Source organism: Sus scrofa, chromosome 15 (assembly GCF_000003025.6).
Source record: "Sus scrofa isolate TJ Tabasco breed Duroc chromosome 15, Sscrofa11.1, whole genome shotgun sequence".
NCBI lineage: Eukaryota > Metazoa > Chordata > Mammalia > Artiodactyla > Suidae > Sus > Sus scrofa.
The window spans coordinates 121,219,602-121,229,058 of NC_010457.5; positions in this window are offsets into that span (position 1 = coordinate 121,219,602).

Sequence of the window (9,457 nt, forward strand, 5' to 3'; positions counted from 1 at the left end):
GTCTTCCATTTGTTGAGAATGTAGCGGAAGGACTCAAAAGATATTAAGTACCTTCCTAGAAGAGGAACCGGGACCCCGCCCCAGACTGCACTATTGTCTCCTAACTGCTCCTCCCTGGTCTCTGCATCCCCTCCCTTCCCTGAAGAACAATTGTTTGAACCCACCCTTTGGGGCTCAGGGGAGGTCTTGGAGGCTAAAGCTTATTTACCAAAAAACAAGAACTGGAGGACACAGGCTTGTGTGCCCAGGAGTCCCACCAGGCCCTGGTTGGTTTAGCAATCCTTGGTTTTGGAGGAAGAACAACATTAGAGGAATGCCGGGAGCTGGACAGATGGCCTTTGGCTAGAGATACCATATGGTAATGCTACCTGGCGTTTGAGGTTGGCTTCTGTGCCACATCTAAGCATGGGAGAGTTTTTTCCTTTCCATCTGTTTCACATTTGCCTGAGAGATAGACCTTCAGGGTTTCTTTTGTCAGTGAAGGAACATGAACTTTTAATCATCTAGGATTTCAGAAGAGAGTAGAAAGCACTTCTAATCATCAAACAAGCAATTCAAGAAAAGTAGAATTAATCAGACAATGGCTGCCATGTGCCCCACCTATAATCTATTTCCTTGTGAAACTTGCAATTTGAAGATACAGCCAGAAGCCTATAGTTGGGTGAAAACCATCACCATAGGTTTGGAGTTCCATGAAGGTCCTCCTTTTTTTTTTTTTTTTTTTGTCTTTTAGGGCCACACCCATGGCATATTAGTTCCCTGGCTAGGATTCGAATTGGAGCTACAGCTGCCAGCCACAGCCACAGCAATGCCAGATATAGCAACACTGGCTCCTTAACCCACTGAGTGAGGCCAGGGATCGAACCCTTGTCCTCATGGATACTAGTTGAGTATTACTACTGAGCCACAACAGGAACTTCCTTGAGAGTCCATTCTTTTTTTTTTTTTTGGTCTTAGAAAAGAAAGGGCCATACCCGCAGCATATGAAGGTTCCCAGGCTAGGGATCTAATCAGGGCTGTAGCCACTGGCCTACACCAGAGTCACAGCAACTCGGGATCCAAGCTGCGTTTGCAGCCTACACCACAGCTGGATCCTCAACCCACTGAGCAAGGCCAGGGATCGAACCTGCAACCTCATGGTTCCTAGTCGGATTCTTTAACCGCTGAGCCGTGACGGGAACTCCGAGAGTCCATTCTTGACATTCACCCTGTCTGATGGTTGTGATATATATATTTGTCTACAATGTTTTGTTATCAGCTATCCTGGCCATTTCCTGTCCCATAATGAAAGAGACAAGAAGAAAGCTGTCCATATGAGTGAGAGAAAAATGAACAGAAATGTGAAACCTATAATTCGCCTAAACAAAAAATGAAGTACAAACTGAGGGGAAGAAGATTTGGTTACAAGTTTATGTTTCAGGTGGGGGGAGAGCAGTGCACTTTAACCATGCATTCGAAAAGTTAATTGTGGAGTTCCTGTCGTGGCATGGAGGAAAATGAATCCGACTAGGAACCATGAGGTTGCAGGTTTGATCCCTGGCCTCACTCAGTAGGTTAAGTATCTGGTGTTGCCGTGAGCTGTGGCGTAGGCCAGCGGCTGTAGCTCCGATTGGATCCCTAGCCTGGGAACATCCATGTGCCGTGGGTGTGACCCTAAAAGGCAAAAACAAACAAACAAAAAAAACTAGTAGTGTGATGATGCTGCTCACAAACTCAATTATAGGCTGCATTACTGGAAAGAATATAATACCTAGAGTGTACTGTGCCAAGTGCATACTTAGGGAGTTCCCATTGTGGCTCACTATTAACAAACCAACTAGTATCCAGTATCCATGAGGATGTATGTTCAATCCCTGATAGGCAGCAGCTACAGCTCTGATTCGACCTCTAGCTTGGGAACTTCCACATGCGACAACCTTAAAAAAAAAAAAAAAAAAAAAGCATACTTTCATCTTGCTTCACTTGCAGAGAAGTTGACAAATTGCAGAGTGCCCAGAAGAGGATTACCAGAGACAAAGGCTGCAAATTGTCATCATGTGGAGCAGGTGGGGAACTGTGAAGGAACAGTGAGGGTTTAGGCCAAGAAGGGAAAGCTGAATTGAATCCCATTAGCAGCAAAGGTCAAACTTTGCAGGGTTATCTGTAGGACTTCAGAGGGCAGGAATTAAATCTGTGAGAAGTGGAGATCCTGCTGTGGTGCAGTGGGCTAAGGATCCAGTGTTGGCTCTGCAGTGTTGTGGGTTTGATCCTCAGCCCAGTGCAGTGGGCTAAGGATCTGGCTTTGCCACAGCTCTGGTGTAGGTCGCAGCTGTGGCTTGGATTTGATCCCTAGCCCAGGAACTTCCATATGTTGCAGGTACGGCCAAAAAAAAAAAAAAAAAGAAAAAAAAATTGTGGGAAGAGTGAGACTAGTAATAATATAGCAGAATTTGTTTTTCTGGTCAACGGGTATTGCAAAACAGAGACTTAAATGATCTTTAAACATACAAAGATCAAGGGCAGAGAGTGTAAGTATCTTCCATCATACAAGGACAGTACATCACCATGTTTTGCTTTAGTGTCCGACTAAAGTCTTTCAGACTTCCTCCTCCTGCTTCCTTAAATGTTGACTTTTCACTGGGTCTGTCCCTGGCTCACTTTTTCTTAGTGCTCTGCCTGGGCAATTTCACATGTTCAGCCATTTAGTTTCCCCTCATACTCTGATGACTTCTAAATCTTAGCTCCTTCCCAAGAACTTCCACCTAGGCACCTCCACTCGCTCAGCATACCCCAAACTGAGCACATCCTCTTTCCACACTGCATTCTACTCCCAACCCCCTTACACATGGAAGCTTTTTCTATATTTTCTCTCTTGCTTGTTGCCATCACCAACTCTGAAGGCTTACTTCTCCCTCACCCACACTCAGACAATCCCCAGTTGCTAATTTGATGTCCTGATCATTTCTTGATTCACACCCTCCTCATCTCTCGCCTCGCCCGCTGCAACAGTTTCCCTGCCAACACTCTTGTCCCCCACTGAAAGCATGCCCCACAAAGTAGCTAAATTACTTAAAAATACAACTTGGATGAACTATCTTCTATCTAATAGTAATCAAGGCTCTTTCCCTACAAGGTATACAGTTAAACCTTCAGAGATCTGCCCTTGCCCTGACCTGGTCTTTATGCTACAGTGTCAAACCCCAAACATCTTGTCCTTTCCTTGGGGTTGCTTTGCCCTCCTGTACCCCTGCTCAACACAAACAGATGCAGCCCCCCCCACCAGCCCTCCACTTGACAAACACTTCACCTATCTTTTTTTTTTTTTTTTTGCTTTTTAGGGCCGCACCTCCCAACACTTCACCTATCTTTTAAGAGGTATTTTCAGGAGTTCCCATTGTGGCACAGTGGAAACAAATCTGACTAGGAACCATGTGGATGCAGGTTCGATCCCTGGCCTCCATCATTGGGTCAAGGATATGGCATTGCTGTGAGCTGCAATGTAGGCCACAGATGCAGACGCAGCTCGGAGCCCACGTTGCTGTGGCTGTGGTGTAGGCTGGCAGCTGTAGCTCCAATTCGACCCTTAGGCGGGAACTTCCATATGCTGCAGGTGCATCCCTAAAAAGCAGAAGGAAGGAAAGGAAAGGAAGAAAGAAAGAAAAAGAAAGAAAGGAAGGAAGAACTTCAGACCACACCCCATTTTTGAAGGCTTCCCTGGTGTCGCACATCACCAGCCCCCCTCACGGCAGACCTGCTCTCCCAGTGCATTCTCAGTATACTGCTGTTTTCCACATATCACATAAAATCTTCATATGAGTGTGGTATCTGGAGTATATAGGATATATATATTCCACTATTTTGCTTATTCTCCTTTTAATTGAAGTATACTTAATTTACAATCAATATTATATTTGTTTCAGGTGTACAGCATTATGATTCAGTATTTTTACAGTATACGGCTTATTCCTTTTTTTTTTTAGGGCCGCACCCACTGCATATGGAAGTTTCCAAGCTAGGGGTCAAATCTGAGCAGTAGCCACTGGCCTACACCACAGCCGCAATAATGTGGGATCCGAGCCAGGTCTGCGACCTACACTGCAGTTCATGGCAACACCAGATTCTTCAACCCAATAACTAAGGCCAGGAATCGAACCCTCGTCCTCATGGATACTAGTCGGGTTTGTTATCACCGAGCCACAGCAGGGACGCCTATACTGGTTATTCTTGAGAGCTGGGACTACGTGCTCATCAGCCGAATACACTCATAGCCTAGCACAGTGCCTGGCACAGAGTAGATGCTCAATAAATGTGTTAGACTAAACTGAACTGGTGTACCAACATAACCAGTCCTAATTTTCCAATGTAAATAGATTTTGGTGATTGGTGTATATCTGTTGAAGGTAAGTATCTTGCCTTCATTGTTGTTCTGCAGTGGATGGTTGCTAAATTTAAATAATCTGCAGATAGATTTGTGAGCTCTTTTTTTCAGGACTGGGTTAAAAGCAACAAAAATGATCTAGATTTGAAGGTTCATGTTAGCCGACTTTGACCTACAGGTTTGTTTGCGTTTGATGCTAGTGTCCAACCAGGAGTTCCTTTGTGGCACAGTGGGTTAAGGGTCCATCGTTGTCACTGCAGTTGCTCAGGTCAGTGCAGTGGCACGGATTCAATTCCTAGCCCTGGGACTTCTTAGGCCCTCAGTGCAGCGGAAAAAACAAAACAAAACAAAAAACATCCTATTATTTCAAAAAAATTTGGCCAAATGATTTGGACTCAACTAAATATTTTGATCAAAAATCCAATTACAGATTTTATGCTTGCTTGAAAAAAAATGTGACTCTGCAGAAATGGAGTAAGGTTAAAAGAAGTCTGGTTTTTTTCCTCTATTTATTTATTTATTTGTTTATTTATTTTTGCTTTTTAAGGCCACACCTCAACATATGGAGGTTCCCAGGCTCAGGGTTGAATGGAGCTGTAGCTGCTGTCCCACACCACAGCCACAGCAGCTCAGGATCCAAGCCATGTCCAAGACCTACACCACAGCTCATGGCAACGCTGGATCCTTAACACACTGAGCAAGGCCAGGGATCAAACCTGTGTCCTTATGGATGCTAGTTAGGTTCATTAACCACTGAGCCACGACGGGAACTCCTTTTTTTAACCTTTTTAAATACAAAAAGTGGAGTTCCTGTCGTGGCTCAGCAGTAACAAACCTGACTAGAATCCATGAGGACTCGGGTTCAATCCCTGGCCTTGCTCAGTGGGTTAAGAATCCAGCGTTGCCCATGAACTGTGGTGCAGGTAACAGACGTGGCTCAGATCCCCTGCACTGCTGTGCTGTGGTGTCGGCCAGCAGCTATGGCTCTGATTCGACCCCTAGCCTGGGAACTTCCATATGCCACAGGTGTGGCCCTAAAAAGACAAAAACAAACAAACAACAAATAAAGCGAACTGACTCCATTTCAAAATATTAGTTATTAGTTTCATACCAAATAAACTACAATGTGCTATCATCTCAAAAAAAAATCAATTTCATAAAAGATAATGAGAAGCTGGAGTTCCCGTCATGGCGCAGTGCTTAACGAATCCCACTAGGAACCAAGAGATTGCAGACTATCCCTGGCTTCACTCAGTGCATTAAGGATCTAGTGTTGCCATGAGCTGTGGTGTAGGTCGCAGATGGGGCTCAGATCTGGCGTGGCTGTAGCGTAGGCTGGCAGCTGTAACTCCGATTGGACCCCTAGTCTGGGGACCTACATATGCCACGGCTGCGGCCCTAAAAAAAAAAAAAGTAATGAAAAGCTGAGGAACTACTCATGAGTAAAAAGGAGACCAAAGGCACATGGGCTGTGAGAAATAAGGGTGGAAGGGAGTAAATGCAAGGTGTGATCTTGGATTGAATCCTGGGTGAGGGGAAAAAAGTTATTATTGGGACAACTGATAAAATTTAAATTTTAAATAAATCCATTTTAGATAAAATGGATTCTACATTAAATTTTAAAAATCACATAAAGATCAAATTTCTTGAATTTGCATTTCACTCAGGTTATGTAAGAGACTATCCTAAATTTAGGACACATTCTAAACATTCTAAACATTTTAGAGATGAAGGGTATGTGCTCTGCAAAGTATATCAAATGATTTGGAAATGTTAATAAATAAATAAGAATGAGTATGTGAATATATAATGTATGTGGAGCAAGAGAGAGAATGATAAAGCAAATGTGGTCAAATGTTGGGAAGAAATATATATGATATACGTAATTCATAGGAGTTTCCTATCCAATGGACAAATACACTATAGTATATTCAGACAACTAAGTAGAATGGATAAAGTACAATTAGGCACAAAAATAAGGGTGACTTTCAGAAACAAAATATTAAGTAAAAGAAAATAGTTGCAAAAGGATAAGTACTGTATACTTCCATTATATAAAGTACTTTTTTTTTTTTTTTTTTTTTTTTTAGGGCTTTGCCTGCAGCATATGGAAGTTCCCAGGCCAGGGGTCAAATTGGAGCTGTAGCCACCAGCCTACGCCACAGCCACACCAGATCCAAGCTGCATCTGTGACCTACAGCACAGCTCACAGCAACGCTGGATTCCCCGACCCACTAAGCAAGGCCTGGGATCAAACCCATATTCTCATGAATACTAGTCAGATTAGTTTCCACTGCACCAACTATAAAGTACATTTATATTGTTAGCAATCAAGGGAGTGGCTACCCTGGGGGACAGGGGAGCAGTGACTGAAAGTGTCTTCTGGGGGTTGTTCTATTTGTTGATCTGGGTGCTGGTTATGTGGGAATGTCCAATTCATAAAAGTTCTGTGCACATGTCTATGTGTGGTTTATATTAATAACAAGTGTCAACACCAAAACGTATTGATTATCTATTTCTGCATAACCAATTACTCCAAAACTTAGCCAGCCTAAAACAACAAATATTATCCACACTATTTCTGAGGATCAGGACTCTAGGATCACCGTAGCTGAGTTCTGGTTCAAAGTCTCCAGGAGTTTGCAATGAAGATGTCAGCCAGGGCTGGCTGCAGTCATCTGAAGGCTTGACTGGGGCTGGAGTGTCTGCTTCCAAGATGGTTTGAAGCCTTTTTAGAAGACTCAATTCCTCACTTGCAGTTGACAAGAGGCCTCGGTCCTTCATGACACTAACCTCTCCCTATGGTGGCTTGAGCGTCATCATGACATGACAGCTTCCTTCCCTAGAGCAAGCAGTCCAAGAGAGAGCAAGAAGAAAGCCACAACATTTTTATGACCTAGTATCAAAATTCATACTCTCTCACTTTCACCATATTCTTACATTAGAGTAAATCGCTGAGTCCAGCTGATGCTCTTTAAGGGAAAAGCAGAAAAAAATTTGTGGACATATTTTAAAACCACGACACCAAGTTTACCTCGAAATTATATTCAAGAATTTGGACCGACAATCTATACATTATAAAAAACAATGTATCAACACATGGGAAATGAACAAATTTAGTAATAATGAGTAATATATGTAGTTAAACAACTAATAATAATACGCATTAATTAACATATTTATTATATGTCCATAGATCTAAGTGTTTTACATGAACCCTTTTTGTAATCTTCACCATCACACTTTGACGTAGGAAGACATCGCCCCATTTTACAGGTGAGGAAACGGAGGCTTAGGTAAGATAGCTTGCCCAAAGTTACACGATTGGTGGCTATTACCATACTGCTTTTCAGTATTCTGTTATTCTCATATATACTTATAGCTTATGTTATTCTCACATATCCTTATATTTTAAAGTACTGAAATAGAATTTTAGTTAAGGTTAAAATGTCCCCTCATCATTGGCAAAAGAAATCTGAATTCTGAATCATTAATAAACGAGGTAGAGCCGTGTTAAAGTTTTAAACACACAAAGGTTCATTTGTTTGTAAAGCATCGTTGCAGCCCACAGACTTAAAAGAGGAGGGAGAAGGTCAGTGTACAAAACGAACTTCTATTATAAAAATAATTTTTCTAGGAGTTCCCGTCGTGGTGCAGTGGTTAACGAATCCGACTAGGAACCATGAGGTCGCGGGTTCGATCCCTGCACTTGCTCAGTGGGTTAACGATCCGGCGTTGCCGTGAGCTGTGGTGTAGGTTGCAGACGCGGCTCGGATCCCGAGTTGCTGTGGCTCTGGCGTAGGCCGGTGGCTACAGCTCCGATTGGACCCCTAGCCTGGGAACCTCCATATGCCACGGGAGCGGCCCAAAGAAATAGCAAAAAAAAAGACAAAAAAAAAAAAAAAGAATAATTTTTCTAGATCAAAGACACTGTAAACAGTAGAATTAGGAACAGGACAATGTTAAAATTGATATAGCCTTTCTGCATCAGAATCTTAACCTAGATTTAATGAAACTGAAGAAGATGGATACAAATCAGAAATTTTCCATTTGAAACAAAACTAGACTTTCCAGAAATTAAAAGAAAAAAATCATATCCACCTAGACAAATAAAAAAATATTTGTTCCAGGAGTTCCTGTTGTGGCTCGGTAGTTAACTAACCTGACTAGTATCCATGAGGACACGGGTTCAATCCCTGTCCTTGCTCAGTGGGTTAAGAGTCCGGTATTGCCATGAATAGGCCAGCAGCTGCCGCTCTGATTCGCCCCCTACCGTGGGAACATCCATATGCCACAGGTGTGGCCCTAAAAAGATAATAGACAAAACAAACAAACAAACAAAATATATATATATATTTATTTATTAGAAAAGAGCTCCTCAAAGTTATCAAACAGGAGATTATTTGAACAAGAAATAGTCAGTAAACTGTATTTGAAATTAGATTTATAGTCATCTCCTCACTTTCTTTTGAGTCATACAACACCGGAAAAAGTTTTTTTAAGCAGCTAGAAAAATGCAGCAAAAACACACTTACAGAGAAAAAAAAATGTATATATGTGTATGCCTGGGTCACCTTGCTATATAGCAAAAATTGGCACAACATTTTAATCAACTATACTTTATATAAAAAAATTACACTTACAACTTACACAGTGACATCTTTTTTTTTTTTTTTTTTTTTTTTTGTCTTTTTGCTATTTCTTGGGCCGCTTCCACGGCATATGGAGGTTCCCAGGCTAGGGGTCGAATCGGAGCTGTAGCCACAGGCCTACACCAGAGCCACAGCAACACGGGATCCGAGCCGCGTCTGCAACCTACACCACAGCTCACGGCAACGCCGGATCGTTAACCCACTGAGCAAGTGCAGGGACCGAACCCTCGACCTCATGGTTCCTAGTCGGATTCGTTAACCACTGCGCCACGACGGGAACTCCCATGACATCTTAATTTATTTCTTTGAGATCACTATTTTAAAAAGAGCAAATAATTTTATTTTTATTTATTTATGATTACATTTTTACTTTTATTGGTATTAATTTTTCACTTGATAATATTTTATTAATTGTATATGCTAACAGTTTATATTGAAATAATTACAA